Below are 18,859 nucleotides of genomic sequence, written 5' to 3'. Positions count from 1 at the left end.
TCCCTGACGTGGAGGAGCACCCTTCCCTGGAATGTGTCACAGTTTTAATCCATGGCTTGGTAATTGCCACAAACACTCTAGCCTACTGTATACCCTGAATGAGGTGCCAGCAGCTGCCAGCTTTTGTTGATGTTTTGGAAGAGAGGTTGCCTGTGGAAGCCTAGTAGGAATGATGCAGACTAGGGGGAGCTGTAGCTCAAACATGCACAGAGACAGCGGTGAGGAGCCACTCTTCCTGGAGGAAACTACAGAGATTCCCATACTAGAGATGGCAGGCAGGGATTAGGGCACTGGGAAATGGAGCAGAAATCAGGCTGATCAATGAAAGGACTCTCCACAGAGGCTTGATGCTGTGGTTCCCCTTCTCTACCCCAGCAAACATTAGTGGGGTAGAGATGCAGCATTGACTTTTCTGTAGACAGGGCCGTCCTTAGGGCATGCAAGGCCCCAGCAAAGTGTGTGTGTGTGTGTGTGTGTGTGTGTGTGTGTGTGTGTGTGTGTGTATTCTTTGTCTATGAAAACAATTTGATTTAAAAATGCATTACACAACTCATGGTCCCATGTGAGGTATAGTCATTTATGAATACAAATTTTTTAATGAGTATCAGAAGACACTAATTTGTTCATTGCCTAATCATTCCACATGAAGATTCTTCATCGTGTCCAGGCACCGTCTCTTCCTTTTTGGAGTCTAGATCCTCTGTGTTTTTTTATTGTCAAATGTGCACAATGTGCTGTTCTTGGTTAATTTTTTATCTTCTCCGACCAGACAAAAATGACAACACTGCTATTACAATGCATGGTCCTTTAGAACCTGTTTATACAAGTTGAAAGGATAGAGATTTTCTTGCCCTTCTGTTTTCCTAATACCATGTATTCATTATTAATTATATCATTTCCCACAGTGTTGATCATCTATTGTACCACCCATGAACAATGGCTTCCTTCCAATGACACTCGAAGGTTGCTTCTGTGCTTCATTGATGATAACCACAATTACAAATATTATCCAAGCGGGAAAAATCTAAATAATATTTCCTCTTCTAGTCTTGTTAAATTTACCATTTGGAATCTATAGTATGTCTTCATCTGAACTCTTTAGGCCATAATCAACACATGGCTAAAATGGGATTTCTTTCCATGGGGCCTGCATCTCTGCTTTCTACCCCTTGTACCCAGTGGGAGGTCAGATCTTATGAGGAGTGATAGAGCAGCTCCATCCCCACAAGAAATGTCCACCCATCTGCTGGCATGGCTTAAGATGAGCCCAGGAGAATGCCCCATTTCTATATGCATTGGAGGCAGGGCATTGAAAGGAGGGGCCCATTGGTGTTTTAGAAATCTCTGGGGAGAGAACAGCCTGATACATGGGCTGGAGCCAGTGGTGGGGGTGGGGTTGGGGGTGGGGGCTGGGAGGCTGAAAGAGGAGGTGACTGGCCTGGGTGCCATAGTAGGAGCACACAGTATAAAGGACATCTGTTACCACCCTCCCCATCCTCATGTGTCAAAAGTCCACAGGTGCCAGATGTAGCATCACAGTTGGAACACCAGGCAACGGCTGTCACAAAGGCCCACACATATTTGCAAGCCCCAGAGTTGGGAATGAACAGTTGGTAGCCTAGAGCCCTGAACTGGAAATATGTAATAATCTCTAGTAAATCTAACGGAAAAAATAAAAGAATCTCAGTTGCTTTAATACAGTATAATAAAAAGAAATACCATTTCATAAAAACCATAACCCAAATAATTGGACCTTGGTGGATTCAGGAGGAGCTGCCAAATGGAGTAGGGTCATTTCATCATATGTCAAAGTATCACTTGTAAGATGGCTGGGATAGACTGAATCCTGCCCCCCCAAAATTCTGAATCCTGAATCCTCAGTGTGATAGTATTTGGAGGTGGGGACTTTGTGAGGTGATGAGGCTTAGCTGAGTTCATGAGGGTGAGGTCCTCCTAATGGGATTAATGCCCTTATAAAAACAGACCTAAGAGCTTTCTCTCTCTCTCTCCCCGCTCCATGTGAGCACACAACCAGAAGGTGGCCATCTGCAAGCCAGGCTGTCTGTCAATAGCTGTAGGATGCTTAGAATAGTTCCTGGCGTGTAGTAAGCTATGTGTTTATTAAATTAAATATACACAAATAAAAGTAAAGCACCTTTGAACTGTCTTTTATGTGTATATTATCAGTTTAAATATTATTTTTTGATGACAGAAAACAGTTTAGATCTAATGCCTCAGGTGTTAGTTTTTCTCCTTTTCCTTTTCTATACTATTACTCCGTTGTTGTTAATTTATATATTATTTTTCTCTGCCTCGTAATTCATCAGTGATACTGAAGACTTTATGTCATGGTTGGTTTCCCTTTCCTCATCCAAAAACTTACTAAAGAATAGAAAGCATTTATAATAAGAAAGAAAAATATTCATTAATAATTTAGATTTTCCTATACACCTATGCGTGTGTATTTTATTTTCCCTTTTGTCAGAGTGCAATTTTATCTGTAACCAATGATGTTATCACACAATTGAATAAATCAGCATTTTTATTTAGAAGACAACATTTTTCAAGTAGAGAAAAATTGATCCTCTGAATATTCATTTCTTTATCTTAAATAAATAATGGTTATCTTTGCAAACACAGTGATTGCAAGACATGTACTTCTGCTTTCTCTTAACCTAGAGGAGTTTTGTTGTTGTTATTTCATTGGTTTTGTTTTGTTTCATAGATAGCACATTTAGAACATTAGGAATGTTATCTTGATTTTGTCCAAATCTTTGAAGGTCCTCCCAGATTGATATATGCAATTAGTGGTCTTTTTATACTACGCTAATACTATGGAAATTGCATTGCATTTGAGAGATATTATTGCCTTTGTATTTAAGAATTAAATATACAAACTGATCTTCATCAACTTTTTCTCTGCGGAAACTGGGTTCTATTCAAAATATATCAGGGTTATTTTCAATATACTCATTTCCTATCTCAGGAAATATGGAGATGCCAAACTGCCTCTATGCCTAAAAAGCTACAGCCCCTGTTTAGGATGCCTGGATTTCACTTGGACTCCCCATTCCCCATCTTTTAATTCATGGGCTTTTATTTAGTGGGGAAGAACTCATTGCCTTTAGTGAAAGAATTTCACTAAAAGTGAAGCTTCAAATGCTTGGTCAAAGTGGAGGTTATAGCTATCTTTTTTTGTACAAGGAAAAGAAAGAAAAGAGATAGTGTATTAGCCTGTTCTCACACTGCTATAAAGAAATACCCAAGACTACGTAATTTATAAATGAAAGAGGTTTAATTGACTCACAGTTCCACATGGCTGGGAAGGCCTCAGGAAACTTACAATCATGGTGGAAGGGGAAGCAAGCACATTTCACATGGCAGCAGGAGAGAGAAGAAAGAAAATTTCAGGTGAAACTGCCATTTATAAAACCATCAGATCTCATGATAACTCCACCGCTATCACAAGAACTGCATGGGGGAAACTGCCCCCATGATCCAATCACCTCCCAACAGGTCTCTCCCTTAACACCTGGAGATTACAATTCAAGATGAAATTTAGGCAGGGACACAAAGTCTAACCACATCAGATAGGAACCTGAACCACAGCAGGTAGAGGCTGGTCTTGGGAACTGTCCCATCCAGAGCTCCCTCACTTCCCTGAGTGAGCTTTGGGGAACCAGAACATGGCTTTGTATTTATCCACCAGAGGGTGGCCATGCCCTGTTACTGATGGAAGAATCTGGGGAGGTCAGAGATTTGCCTACAGAGCTGCAGGGCTCTGCTGCTGGTCACCCACGCTGCAAAACCCAAACCTCCCTCTACTGGGCCCTCAGTTTGCGCACATAAGGAAACCCATTGCCTTCCTTTAATCAGACTAGGGCTCTAACCTAGTGAACTATCAAAACAGAAACGTAGACCACTCTTCCTTAAGTTTGAAGGTGTGCAGTCTTCCTCCTGTCATTAAAAAAGAAAACCTGTGTCCTAAGGATCCAACCTTGGTAACAACCAGCAACAGCCACACATACGTGAAGTTCTCTTTATTCTCATGGCTCTGCAGATCTTCTCAAGCATGGATAGCTCATTGTCAATGATGTTCTGAGCAGGTTAGGGACAGAAGGCAGGGGGCACTCCTCCTCCTGAACCACAGGTAGAGGTTAACTTTACCTCTGTTTGTCATTGTATATCCCCATCAGAGCTGAATTATATAGTCCCCAGGCAACTATTAATTTAAAAGAGACAAGGAATATTTAATTCTCCGAATAAGAATCCAACAAAGCAGGGCCGGGTGCGGTGGCTCACGCCCGTAATCCCAGCACTTTGGGAGGCTGAGGCGAGTGGATCACGAGGTCAGCAGTTCGAGACCAGTCTGACCAACATGGTGAAACCCTGTCTCTACTAAAAATACTAAAAAATAGCTGGGCGTGGTGGCGGGCACCTGTAATCCCAGCTACTTGGGAGGCTGAGGCAGGAGAATCGCTTGAAACCGGAAGGCGGAGGTTGCAGTGAGCCGAGATTGCACCACTGAACTCTAGCCTGGGCAACAAGAGCAAAACTCTGTCTCAGATTAAAAAAAAAAAGAATCCAACAAAGCTATGGATTTTGTCTTATCCTTTTTGTTTGTTTTTGTTTTGAGTCAGATTCTCACTCTAACCCAGGCTGGAGTGCGATGTTGCGATTTCGGCTCACTGCAACCTCCACCTCCCAGGTTCAAATGATTCTCTCGCCTCAGCTTCCCGACTAGCTGGGACTAGAGACGGCTGCCACCATGCCCAGCTAATTTTTGTATTTTTAGTAGAGACGGGGTTTCACCATGTTGGCCCGGCTGGTCTCAAACTCCTGATCCCAAGCGATCCTCCCCTTGGCCTCTTAAAGTGCTGGGGTTACAGGCATGAGCCACCGCACTGGGCCTTATTTTATCCTTTGAAAATGAGAAAGAAAAATCTAAAGCTTTTCCTTCAATCTAAGACTCACAAGAATTATATCTTTGATGAAACAGATATGTGAATTTAAATATTTTATCCAGGGCTAAAAGTATTAAAACTACCAATCAGAAACCCATATTTTCAGGAGACAGGTTGCCAACGATGGGATGACTTTTACACAATAGTGGTTCTGAGTGTTTGTAGGAGGAACCGGGAGAAACACATTTTAACCAGGCTAGCATACAGTTAAGCAGCCACTGCAGGCTTTCCCTTACTGGAAGTCCCACTCAGAGAAAAAGGCCTTTGCGCTAAGTTTAGGTAATTTGCAATGAGACAATATGCCACACTGCTACCAAGGAAACAATGATTTATTGTAGGGAAAAAATTCAAATCAAAACAATAGAACTATTCATTGTGGAAAAATTATTAAAACAAAAACCTCTGTGTTATGTTTAGGTTTCAGGAAAAATAGTAATCTTCTCGATTTATAACTTCTGATGGCTCAGAAAGAGGAACAAGTAATAATTGTTCGTCTTTACTATGGGAAGTACAGGAATTTTACTAAATTTGAGAGTTCTGTCATTAATTTTTAAGACTACTTATTGTTTTATATCTATAATTCCTTAAAACAAGATGTCTCAAACTGTAAAATTCAGCATAAAGGGTACTGATATATATTTCATAATAGATAAGCCAAGAGTGAAATAATACAAAAACAGATACAGTGCTATATGAAAACTTAATTTAGGATGAACTTAATATCTCAATTTATTAGAAATTAATGTTGTATTTTTAAAATGAGGCCAGCATAAATGTATACAGTTTTGGAAGAAAGATTGCTGCACACACCATTTGTATAAGGAAAATTCAGGTGGACTATATACTAAAACTTAAATACACATATATGATTTTATTCCCTTTTGTGTGTATCACAGTAAAAATTGAGAATAACAATTGGATAAACTTCAACATAATAAAACTCAGAAAATATAAATAAAAATAATAATGTAATATTAAAAATTATGTGGCAAAAGTAAATGTAAGCCAGAGAGAAAATATTTGCAACTGATTAATAGTCAATATAAAATGAATTCTACAAACTGAAAAGAAAAAGACAGTCAAATAAAAAATTGGACAAAAATGAAGCAATAGACAATTACAGAGGGAAAATTGCCTATAGCTAACAAATATATGGAAAGAAGTTTAACCTTACAGGCATTTAGAGATATGAAAATAGAAAATTATAAATGAGTCTTTATTAATCAGATTGGCAAAATTTTAAGCATTCAATGTTGAAAAGATTTTGGTAAAACAAAGGTATGCATCAGTGGTAGAGGTATGAATTTCTACAATGGAAAGTAATTGGAAAGTAATCTGGCAGTTTCTGATAACATTTAAGTATATATAATGCTTAATCTATAAATCTCACTTTTATGATACACATTCTATAAAAATATAGATACATATAAGTGTACACATACATATATGCATGATATAGTCTGGATATTTGTCCCCACCCAAATCACATATTGAATTATAATCTCTGATGTTGGAGATGGGACCTGGAGGGAGGTGACTGAATCATGGAGCCGGATTTCTCAGGCATGGTTTAGCACCATCCACTTGGTAGTGTTCTCATGATAGTGAGTGAGTTTTCATTAGATCTGTCCATTTAAAAGTGCATGGCACCACCCCACCACCACTCTCCCTTTTGCTCCTGCTTTTGCCACGTGACATGTCTTTTCCCCCTTCGCCTTCCGCCATGATTGGAAGCTTCCTGAGGCCTCTCCGGAAGCAGGTACGCTATGCTTCTTGTACAGCTTGCGGAACCATAAACCAATTAAACCTCTTTTCTTATAAATTACCCAGTCTCAGGTATTTCTTTATAGCAATGAAAGAATGACCTAACATAGTACATACATAAGTACATCATCACATATATAAAACATTTTCATTGTAGACAATAAACATATAAATAATAAAGGAAATTGCCCCTAGTTTGAAGATAACCTTGAATCTATAGAGTGAATAGGGTCACAGACTTTCAGGCAGAGTTGATAAAGCAAATACATCTACCTAGGATTATTCTGGAAAAAAAATATCTCTGAATTCAGAGGCAGAAAGTTGTACTTTATAGAAGTTTTTGGTTACTAGGTTTATTAGATCTTTTCATGTTCCTTAATAGAAAATACATTCTTCGCACTATTCTAAAAACTATATATATACTTTTTTACATTATTTTGCTTTTATAACTGACTGTCTTCTGCTACCCAGTTCCAGAGATTTGAGGTATAAATACACCATCTAGAAAGCACTTGGAAACTTCACAGCTGACAATAGTTCACATTTCTGAAATACTAAAAATTCAAGCAAGTGTATCAAAATATCAAAGAAAGTTGTCACATTGTATCGCTAATGAATATCTACTTTTTCATATATGGTTATTGGAGGGTAAGGTATTTTTTTCTTTTAAACAGCTAAGTGGACTTTGATCAGTTATGGCTATGTCTCCATCTAGTGGTAGGTAAGTACTCTAAGTATTTGCACAGTAAGTGAGGCCATTGTCACACTGAAACAGCTGAGGTGCTGAATACATAGGAATTCTGTGGTTTTTATTGGGTACACATCATCAGGGTCACCACAATTTGTCTTTTTTTTTTTCTTTTTGAGACAGAGTTTTGCTCTTGTCACCCAGGCTGTAGTAGTGCAATGGTGCAATCTTGGCTCACTGCAACCTCCACCTCCCGGGTTCAAACAATTCTCTTGCTTCAGCCTCCTGAGTAGCTGGGATTACAGGCACCTGCCACCATGTCCAGCTAATTTTTGTATTTTTTTTTTTTTTTTAGTAGAGACGAGGGTTTCACCATGTTGGCCAGGCTGATCTCGAACTCCTAACTTCAGATGATCTGCCCGCCTCGGGCTCCCAAAACGCTGGGATTCGAAGTGCAAGCCACCACACCTGGCCTTGCTTTTAATACAGGATGAAATAATATTTTCTGCTGATGATAACTTGCATTTAAATTCCTACTTGCAAATTTAGTAACATCAAGTTTTTGAGGTATTCACAAAGTCTTTTCAAACATTAACTAAAATTCAAAATTTTAAATATATATTAAAAAGACTAGTGGCCCTTATTTATGGACTAGTTAGCTATGTAGGCCTCTTATCTGTTCTTCCTGAACTTCAGAGCCAAGACTTCTTATCCACACTTATTTATAGCCCTCAGACCTTTTTAAATATGAAGAGTCCCAGGTATAACATTTATATACCTTTGTGATGACTCTCCATTTACTAACTGAACCTTTTGAACCTTCATTCTGTCATCTGTAACAATGTCAATAAACACTTCACAAACCTATAATACTTTCTGCATTTATATACATTGTCTCATGTAATCCTTCCCACCACCCCCTGAGGGGGATAGAGAAAGTGTTTACTGTCTCTATCTTATGATGAGGAAGATGTAGTTCAAAGAGATCTTATAACTCATCCAAACTCAATAAACTGGCAAATGGCAGAGCTAGAAATTTACATTAGATTTCTTGATTCCAAGTTCAATATTCTTTGTAAGATTTGCCCCATTTACAACTATGATGATTAAGGGAGATAATGTTTGTATAAATGCTTAAGTCCAATAGAACCATAATTTATTGTAAAATTACATAATAAAGATAATGAGGTCCCTGAATGTGAGACACTTATGGGGAGATCAGAGAATCCTTCATAAAAGCATATATATCAGGCTGAATTTAGCTGACCCTCAAAATGAAAATTCTCCAGAAATTTGAAGCCTATATAATCTATTAGATATATATTTTTCTATCTTCCCACTCTCTTTCTGTGGCCATCTTCTTAAAACATTACTAGGTGAATTATTGCTAAGTTTTCTTACATAAATTAGATGAATAACAAGAAAAAAGCTACATAACTTAACAAACGTATGTCTTAATAGCAAACAACAACAACAAACCCAAACTAACTGAATGCCTGTATGTGTTGGTTGTGTGTATAAGGCGCTGTACATAAGAAGTGTGTATGTTGGGGCTGGAGTCTGCTATAAAGAACAGTAATGTCAGATTCTTTCCCTTGAAGTTTTTGTTTCCCCTTCTCTGCCACTTCCCTTTCCCATTTCACTCTATTCCCATCAAAAGGATTCTGACTTGCATAAAACGACAGAACCACAGGAATGGGAGAGGGAAATAAAAACAGAGTCACATTTTTTTGCTCCTGTTTCATGACATCTGCACAAGTCGCCTTCCAGCCTTTAATTTCAGTGGAACCTTTAAGTACTTGTTATATGTCTTTGTAGAAAAGCAGATTTTGACCATATGCTCTATGTAGAAGGGAAGCTGAATTGCAACCTCAATTTCTCCTAATTTCTGCCTCCTGACCACCCCCTTCCCACCCAATCCATGAACATCTTTACAAGTATCAGAAGCAGGCCAGGCATAGTGGCTCATGCCCGTAATCCCAGCACTTTGGGAAACCAAGGTGGGAGAATTCCTTGAGGCGGGGAATTCAAGACCAGCCTGGACAACATAGAAAGACCCACCCCCCTCCGCTGCCGCCCCACCACAAGAAGTTTTTTCTTTTTCTTTTTCTTTCTTTCCTTCTTTTTTTTTTTTTTTTTTAATTAGCCAGGCATGGTAGTGCACATATGAGGTCCCAGCTACTGGGGAGGCTTAGGTAGGAGGATTGCTTGAGCCCAGGAGTTTGAGGTTAAAGTGAGTTGTGCCACTGTACTCCAGCCTGGGCAATAGAGTGAGACCCTGTCTCTAGAATAATAATAATAATAATAATAATAATAATAATAATAATAATAAAGAAGAAGAAGAAGAAGAAGAAGAAGAAGAAGAAGAAGAAGAAGAAGAAGAAGAAGAAGAAAAAGAAAAAAAGAAGAAGAAGCAAAACCCAAAGAACTAATCTCATACTTGCTCTCTTTCTTTTCTGCCACTACAGAAAACAGAAGAGGACTAGAATTACTTGTGGTCCTAATAATTTAACCAGGCATACTCAAAACTAATCGCAAATGTTTCTTTTAGGATGTATACAAGGCCTAAAATTGACTGTGGAAACATTGAGTATCTTCCCTTCCCATCACAGGCAATAAACAAATGTGGGCTGGTGCACATCTTTTCCTGCCCCTGAAAAGGTTTTCTTACCTCTGGACAAGTGATTTCCTAACCTGAGGTCAATATTATCTTAATCATATTTCACAGATAGGCCAATGCTTAGCATATTCTCCAAATCACAAGAAATTTTGAGTTGTACTTAGAAAAGACATTAGGTTGAGTGTCAGGAAATCAGATTCCAGCCCCAGATGTCATTGGCAGATATGATCCTGGGTGGGTCATTTACCACTCAGGACCTTAATTCCCTCTCTTGAGAATTTAAGGACTTAAAGTAGAGAATCTCAAAGCTGTCTGCTAACATGACTATACTTTAAGCAAGAACTGGAAATGAGTTGCTGACCTTTCCTTCATAGTTCCTGGTAGTGAAATGAATCAATTCTATTGAGCAATCATTGCAGAAGAAGCTGCTGTGAAGATAACTGATGCAAGCTTGTTAAAAGCTCTTCCAAGAGTGGATCCCACATTTCCCTTACATTTAACGTGTCGTTTAACATAGTTAATCTTTGTTTTCTCAAGAGCGAAATGGATAAACACTCAACTTCAGAGGTGTTTTTTTCTGCCTCTTGAGAATCACAATTATCATTGCTGGTCTTCCTTTTTCTTTTTCTTAGTAAACTTTAATCTAGATTTTAAAGTTTCATGGAAATAGATATTTGGGTTCTTTCAGGTTTTTTTCTGATATACAATTCGAGTTTTTTCCTTTGAGGTACTCTTCTGGGCTCCCTGTCTGAAAGAAGAGTTGCCTATGGATAGAACGTTGCTCTCTGTCCTCAATTAGCCAACAAGGCCCATCAAGGCTGCCCTGCTCAGTGCTAAGGCCATCTCACTCCCAAAACCTGCCCTCACCCCTTGCTACTTGTCCCTCCAGTGATCCTGGATCCTTTTGGAGAGAGGTTGTCCTAAGAGCCCAATAGAGGAATCAGGCACCCGGATCAGTTGTTTCCCTGCTGTGTTCCCTAAGTTAATGTCATGCTGTCCTACACCCACATTTTTGTCCCTCCACACTTTTACAAAAACTCTCAAAAACAATATCCAGAGTGCCATGGTTTCCAAATGATTTATTCCTTTGCAGAAGACCCCAAGAAGTCCCATCTTCTTCAGGGAAATCTGGGACAATCCAATTGCATAAATTTCCAGCTAGGGGTATCTAGGGATTTTCTTAAAGCAAGGAGTTATGAAGTGCTTCCAACTGCTCCTGAAGTTTCCAACTATGAGGCCAACCAGAGACTCTTTCAGTCCCACACTACATGAGCCCTCTGGGAGATACCCATTCCTTCTGGAGCCATAAGCAAGCAGGAACAGGTTTTAGGGCACTCACTAGCCCCCACCTCCTTCTCACAGAAGGGTCTTCCTGCCCCTGCATCCCACTCTACTGTGGCTTCAGATTCTGATACTGTCCCTGGGTGGTCCCATGACAGCCACCTGAGAGTACCACCATTCATTTCTCCTCCATTCCTACTCCCATTTATAAGGTTTTGTTTATTTTGCTGGTTGTTATATGTTTATTATATCAGTGTCAATACATCTTTGTATATCTGAATTAATTATAACAAATAAAATGGAAAAGGATTGGAACCACTTTATCATTTTCCACACTAGCTAATGAAAGCATTGCTTCTTCGAGGAGATATAACTTCTTACTGAGTTTTTCTAATGCTATATTTCTAATCAGATTAACAGAGAAAATAAAAAATAGCTGCTAGTCGAGAGATCATTTACACACTTGAATATCTAACAATTATCTTGAGGCAAAAAGGTAAAATTTTGTCTTAAGTTTCATTTTAAAGAAATTAAACTGGCCAGGTGCAGTGGCTCACGCCTGTAATCTCAGCACTTTGGGAGGCCGAGGCAGGCAGATCACCTGAGGTCGGGAGTTCAAGACCAGCCTGACCAACATGAAGAAACTCTGTCTCTACTAAAAATACAAAATTAGCTGGGAGTGGTGGCACACGCCTGTAATCCCAGCTACTCGGGAGGCTGAGGCAGGAGAATTGCTTGAACCTGGGTGGCAGGGTTGCAGTGAGCCAAGATCGCGCCATTGCACTCCAGCCTGGGCAACCACAGTGAAACTCCGTCTCAAAAAAAAAAAAAAGAAAGAAAGAAAAAAGAAAAAAATTAAACTTAATATCATTTCTTGTGTTCTTTTCAACAGATATTCATTCATAACTGTATTAGGCTGGGGTTCCATTAGGAGCCCTGGAGCGTACAAATTAAAATAGCATGCTCCATGCCAGTACTTTACAATCAAATAAGGATATAATAAATTGCTATACTAGCACTTGAAATTTACTTGGGAAACAAAGTATAAAATAAATAATATATTCATGAAAAGTTAAAGACTAATGGGAGAAAGTACTTACAAACTATGCATCCAACAAAGTTCTAATATCCAGAATCTATAAGGAACTTAAACAGTTAAACAGGCAAAAAACAACCCCATTAAAATATGGGCAAAGGACAAGAACAGATACTTCTCAAAAGAAGACATACAAGCCCGGGTGCGGTGGCTCATGCCTGTAATCCCAGCACTTTGGGAGGCCAAGGCAGGCGGATCACGAGGTCAGGAGATGGAGACCATCCTGGCTAACACGTGAAACCCTGTCTCTAATAAAAATACAAAAAATTAGCCGGGCGTGGTGGCGGGCGCCTGTAGTCCCAGCTACTCAGGAGGCTGAGGCAGGAGAATGGCAGGAACCCGGGAGGCGGAGCTTGCAGTGAGCCGAGATCGTGCCACTGCACTCCAGCCTGGGTGACAGAGCGAGACTCTGCCTCAAAAAGAAAAAAAAAAAAAAAGACATATAAGTGGCCAAGAAACGTATGAAACAATGCTCAACATCACTAATCAACAGAAAAATGAAAATCAAAACCACGATGAGATACCATCCCATACCTGTCAGAATGGCTATTATGAAAAACTCAAAAAACAACAGATGCTTGCAAGGCTGTGGAGAAAAGGGAAATCTTATACACTGTTGGTGGGAATGTAAATTGTTTCACCCACTGTGGAAAGCAGTTTGAAGAGTTCTCAAAAAACTTAAAACAGAACTACCATCTGACCCAGCAATCCCATTACTAGGTATATATCAAAAAGAAAATGCATAATCTGATCCTGCAACCCCATTACTTAGGTATATATATCCAAAAGAAAATAAATCATTCTACCAAAAGACACATGAACTTGTATATTTATCACCATGCTATTCACAATAGCGAAGATGGAATCAACCTAAGTGTCCATCAATGGTGGATTGGATAAAGAAAATGTGGTGCATATACACCATGGAATACTACACAGCCATTAAAAAGAATGAAACCATGTTCTTTGCAACAACACAGATGCAGCTGGAAGCCATTATACTAAGCAAATTAATGCAGGAACAGAAAACCAAATACTGCATGTTCTCACATATAAGTGGGAGCTAAACATTGAGTACTCATGGACATAGACACTCGGGACTAATAGAAGGGGGAAGGAGGCAAGGGTTGAAAAACTAACTGTTGAGTATTATGCTCACTATCTGGGTCATGGGATAATTCAAATCTAAGCATTCCATAATATACCCATGCAATAAAACTGCACATCCCTTGAATCTAAAATAAAAGTTAAAATTATTTGTAAAAAAGAAAAAAGAATGTAACCATTAATAATAAAAAAAGAAGTTAAAGACTATCGACAGTTCATGAAAATGTATGACTCGAGAAATACTATGTTGTACTTAACACTACATATACGTACACATCAAGGCAACATCATGACAAGGCTGACTTTTGAAGCCATCTCATCCCACACAAAATAATTAGAAAAATGGATACAATGAATCCAAATTAATTTTTAAATGTATCACTGAAATATGTAGAATTATGTGTCAATTATAAATTTAAAAATTAATTTAAAAATACATAACTGAGATTGAAATTAAGAAAGAGAAATCCTGGGCCAGTTGTGATAGCTCACGCCTATAATCCCAGCACTTTGGGAGGCTGAGGCAGGCAGAGTTCGAGACCAACCTGAGCAACTTTACAAAAAAATACAAAAAATTAGCAGGGCATGGTGGCACGTGCCTATAGTCTCAGTTACTTGGGAGGCTGAGGTAGGAGGATTGTTTGAGCCTGAGAGGTTAAGGCTGTGGTAAGCTGAGATCAGGCCACTGTACTCTATCCAGCCTGAGAGACAGGGTGAGACCATGTCTCAAACACACACACACACACACACACACACACACACACACACACACAGAGAGAGAGAGAGAGAGAGAGAGAGAAGGGGGGGAGAGAGAGAGATAGAAAGAGAGACAGAGAGAGAGAGAGAAATCCTCGAGGAGAGGAAATAAATAGAATATTGAAAATCAATGTAGTGAGTAAGAGCTAAACCCAGTGACTTATGGAGGAGACAGAATGGGGTAAATCCCTAGGGGGAGGGCCATGATTTTAGCACATACCAGGGTTCTGGATTTGAGTCTAAAGTCCCATGCAACACTGGCACCTAGAAATGGGCTCTTTAATAAATCTGACAGCCAGTCCATAAATGAAAATTAGAATACCCTTACCACTAAGCCAATGAAGCAGCAAAGAAGCAAGACAACTACTCTGTGCTATGGGAGAAAAAAAGACACAGGAAGCACATCTCTGAACCTTGCTAATGCTATTGTATGAATTTACATTATCCTGTCTATGTGGAAAACCCCAACTGAGAAATTCTTATATAAATTGAAACTACTGGGCCCTTGGTAGAATGAAATGTGCCTCTTGTCACAGGAAACCACCACAAACCAGTGCACTTGATGCCTGTGGAAAAAACTCCCACTGAAGACGAGTTCCTAGAAAAAATGTACAATCCTCAAGAGGAGACAAAGAACTAGGGAAGAGAGAGCTCTGGGATGCAATGAATTAGAGAAACCACATCTAAAGAAATACAGAGAATAGAAAAATACAAAAATGCTTTAAATTAAGGATATCTACAATATTCAAAGAGAAGAAAGGAGGAGAAATCATAATAGACAGACATATTGCAAAGGATAGGGCATATTTAAGAAAGAACAGAACAGAAATTCTAAAAGTGAAAAATAAAGTAATTCACACTTCCACATCCAGACAGCATAATTAGAATCAGACTTGCCCTGCTATCATAAACAAGTTAACTGGATAAAATATAAAGTGATTGTTTTCATACATTAATTGCCCCAACAATTGTGCTGCTTTCTTCATAGAGATGAGTTTTGGACCACAACCGAGACAGGGAAGGCCCAAGCAGAGCACAGTGGGCTCCTAGACTTTAAGAGATAGAGATCAAGGTTCAGGGAGTCTGAGGTGGCAGGACTTTCCTGGGGAAAGTACGTAATAGAGCCAAAGACAGAAAGAGCTCCAGAAATCTGTCTAAGGGCCACCTCAAGTCATTGTGTAAGAGGGAGCACAGGGCTGTGACCTTAGGAGAAGGAAAATAAACAAGGTGAGCTGCATGCATCACAGGAACAACTCGTTACCTACAGACAGTTACCAGGTTACAGCCCAGAGAGCCAGCAGTCTGGAGTTGAGTGGTCAGAGGCTGGGGTTTGGTGGACAAGGGCAGAAGATCAGAGAAGGAGGTGCTGCACAGAGACCTGCAGAGGGGTACTCTCCAGTCTTTGGTTGAGTATATCTACATATGTAGAGGAAGTTACCTGAGGCCAGAGACATAGTCACCAGGAAGACATAGGCAGAAAACTCTTGAAGCTCAACTAGGCTGGGAATATATGGTGTTCTCACTAGCTAGAGTGGAAAGGCCTTATAGCACACGGGGCATCAGGTAGAAAACTAAAGGGGTATTGTCTTAGTACTGAGGCTATGTTCACTCTAGACCAGGGGTGTCCAATCTTTTGGCTTCCCTGGGCCACATTGGAAGAAGAATTGTCTTGAGCCACACATAAAATACACTAACACTAACGATAGCTGATGAGCTATAAAAAAAAATAGCCAAAAAATTTACGAACTTATGTTGAGTTACATTCAAAGCCATCCTGGGCCACATGTGGTCCACGGGCCGTGGGTTGGACAAGCTTGCTCTAGACTAAAGGCTGTTCTGAATCTCTAACAAACTTCAGAACAGGGGAAAAAAGCTAACATTTAATATTTTTAAATTGTGGTAAAATATATATCACATAAAATTTAACATTTTAACCATCTTTAAGTATACAATTCTATGGCAATAAGAACATTCACCATGTTGTGAAACCATCACTGCTATCCATTTCCAGAACTTTTCCATTATCCCAAACAGAAATGCTACCCTTTAAACAATAAGTCCCTGTTCCCACTGCCTCCATCCCCTGGTAACCTCTACTCTAGGTTCTGTCTCTATGAAGTTTCCTATTCCAGCTACCTCATGTAAGTGGAATCATACAGTATTTGTCTTTTTGTTTCTGGCTTATTTCACTCAGCATGTTTTCAAGGTCCATCCATGCTGTTGCATTTATCAGAATATCATTCTTTTTAAGGCTGAATAATATTCCATGGTACATATGTATCATATTTTAATCCACTATCTGTTTATGGAAATTTGAGTTGTTTCCAGTTTTTGGCTATTGTGAAAAATGTTGCTATTAACATTGGTGTCCAAGTATCTGTTAGAGTTCCGCTTTCAATCCTTTTGAGTATATATCTAGAAGTGGAATTGCTGAATTATACGTTATTTCTGTGTCTAGCTTTAACTTTTTGGGGATCTGCCAAACTGTTTTCCACAGCAGGTGCACCATTTTTAATTCCTATCAGCAGCACATAAGGGTTCCAGTTTCTCCACATCCTTTTAAAAAATGCAAGTTAATTTAAGTGTTTAAATTTTTCCTGTTCAGATAGTGAAAAATTCCATTTCATTCCTTCTTCTGCCGTGCACACCCAACCGACGGCTGTGTGTCAAAGTCCAAGGGACTTATACAAAGTGTTGGGGCTTGAGCCCTTGGGTCCACAAAAGTTATCACTGACATGTTATTTTCTGCTGTCTGACACTTTCCGAGTTGGCAGGTTTCTGTGGCTTCTACACCACACGTGAGACATGAGACATTCTCATAAGGCAGAGGCACCCAGCTCCTGTCAGTTCTACTCTCCAGCTGTAGCATGCTGCCATTTCCCTCTGAGGTCATGCAAGACCTACCACCACCAAAGTCAATCTCAGGTCCCCTCTACTCTGAAATGCACAAGCCTGTCTCTCAACCCCTGGGAATCATTTCGTTCTCTGGAGGGAGTTTCACTGATCCCCTTCTGTTTCTTCCAAACTCCAAATTTCTCTTAAAAATTTTGAAAACATTTATACTCACAAATAAAAGACCGGAAATCTTGCAGATAACTTCTGCTTTCTTACCAACCTTATGCCTTCCCAGAAGTTATGAAGTGCAGTCACAGTGATCAATTGAATGAGGAAGGAAATGGGGGAAATTGGTAGGGCAGGGGTAAGGAGGTCATTGCACTCAAAATATCTAGACAAATAACAAGATTTTAAGCAAATACAAATATAAACACTTAGACATGCTCTGAGAGAAAATTGGAGAAATGTAGCAAGTATAAAGAAACAGAAATTATTCACAATCACACCACCTGAAGTTAACATTTTGATATATAGTCTTTTAATCTTTTCTCTAAGAACAGAGATGTGCCTTGAAACTTGAAGTTCAGGACAGGCATGGTGATGCACATCTATAATCCTAGCACTCTGAGTGACCAAGGTGGGAGGATGGCTTAAGGCCAGGAGTTTGAGACCAGCCTAGGCAACACAGCAAGACCCTCTCTCCAAAGAAAATTTAAAAATTAGCCAGGTGTACTTGGCACATGCCTGTAGTCTCAGCTACTCAGGAGGATGAGGCAGGAGGATTGCTTGAGCACAGAAGTTTGAATTTGCAGTGGGCTACTGTAGCAGGACGAGCCGTGGACAAAACCTCTCAGACACCAGGTTAAGGAAGGATTTGGCTTTATTTTGCCGGGAGCTTCGGCAGACTCACGTCTCAACGTCCGGGAGCTTCGGCAGACTAGCGCCTCAAGAACCCAGCTCTCTGAAGAATTTATTTGGCCAGGAGCTTCATCAGACTCACGTCTCAAAAACCGAGCTCTCAGACAGTGGGTTAAGGAAGGATTTGGCTTTATTTGGCCGTGTCTGAGAGGTTTTGTCCGTGGCTTGTCCTGCTACACTATGATCATGCCACCACACTCCAGCCTGGGCAACAGAATGAGACCCTACCTCAAAAAAAAAAAAAAAAAATTCATACAATATATATTGCTTGTCTTTCAGAGTCACCCTTTCTTAAGTAATTAAAGAAAATATTTTATGTGATTTCCAGAAGCCCAGAGCCCTTTCTACTGGTTTTGAGTTTTCTGAATGAAAGAGAACATGCTTACCTTCTTCTGATTCCTCATTTTTTACCCACTGCTTTTGATTTTCTATAGATGTTCTATGCCGTCCAATACCAAGCCATAAGTTACATGTGGCTATTTAAATTTGAGCTAGTTAAGTCTAAATAAAATGGAAACTTCAGCTCCCAGTCACACTAGCCATATTTTAAATATTCAGTAGGCACATATGGCTAGTGGCTATTGTATTAGGTAGTGCAGATCTAGAACACTTCATTGTTGTAGAAAGTTCTATTAAACAGTGTGTTCTAGCTGACCTCGACTCAATCTGACTCCTCCTATGCACCTGCTATCATTTCCTTTTATCATCTAGCTCCCATTCCTGTATTTCCCCAAACACCAAAAACACATTGCTGCTGGACATGTTTTTTAAAAAGCATTTTTAAAGGTTTAGCAATAGCAGAAGATTATTGCCAAAAGAAAGCAGAAAAA

At 39.5% G+C, this 18,859-nt stretch overlaps 1 long non-coding RNA gene across 1 annotated transcript in view; it reads right to left on the bottom strand.

Annotated features, from left to right (window-relative positions):
* The window catches only part of LOC129138161 (uncharacterized), a 65,137-nt gene extending 46,500 nt beyond the window's left edge, over nucleotides 1-18,637 (bottom strand). Inside the window, exon 1 of the long non-coding RNA XR_008541212.2 lies at nucleotides 18,416-18,637. This is a non-coding gene — a long non-coding RNA (uncharacterized LOC129138161). The remainder of the gene's footprint in view (nucleotides 1-18,415) is intronic.
* Between the last annotated feature and the right edge of the window lie 222 nt (nucleotides 18,638-18,859).

This window comes from Pan troglodytes, chromosome 1, assembly GCF_028858775.2.
Source record: "Pan troglodytes isolate AG18354 chromosome 1, NHGRI_mPanTro3-v2.0_pri, whole genome shotgun sequence".
NCBI lineage: Eukaryota > Metazoa > Chordata > Mammalia > Primates > Hominidae > Pan > Pan troglodytes.
The sequence above is the reverse complement of the archived record's forward strand: the minus strand, read 5'-3'. Positions and strand labels throughout refer to the sequence as shown.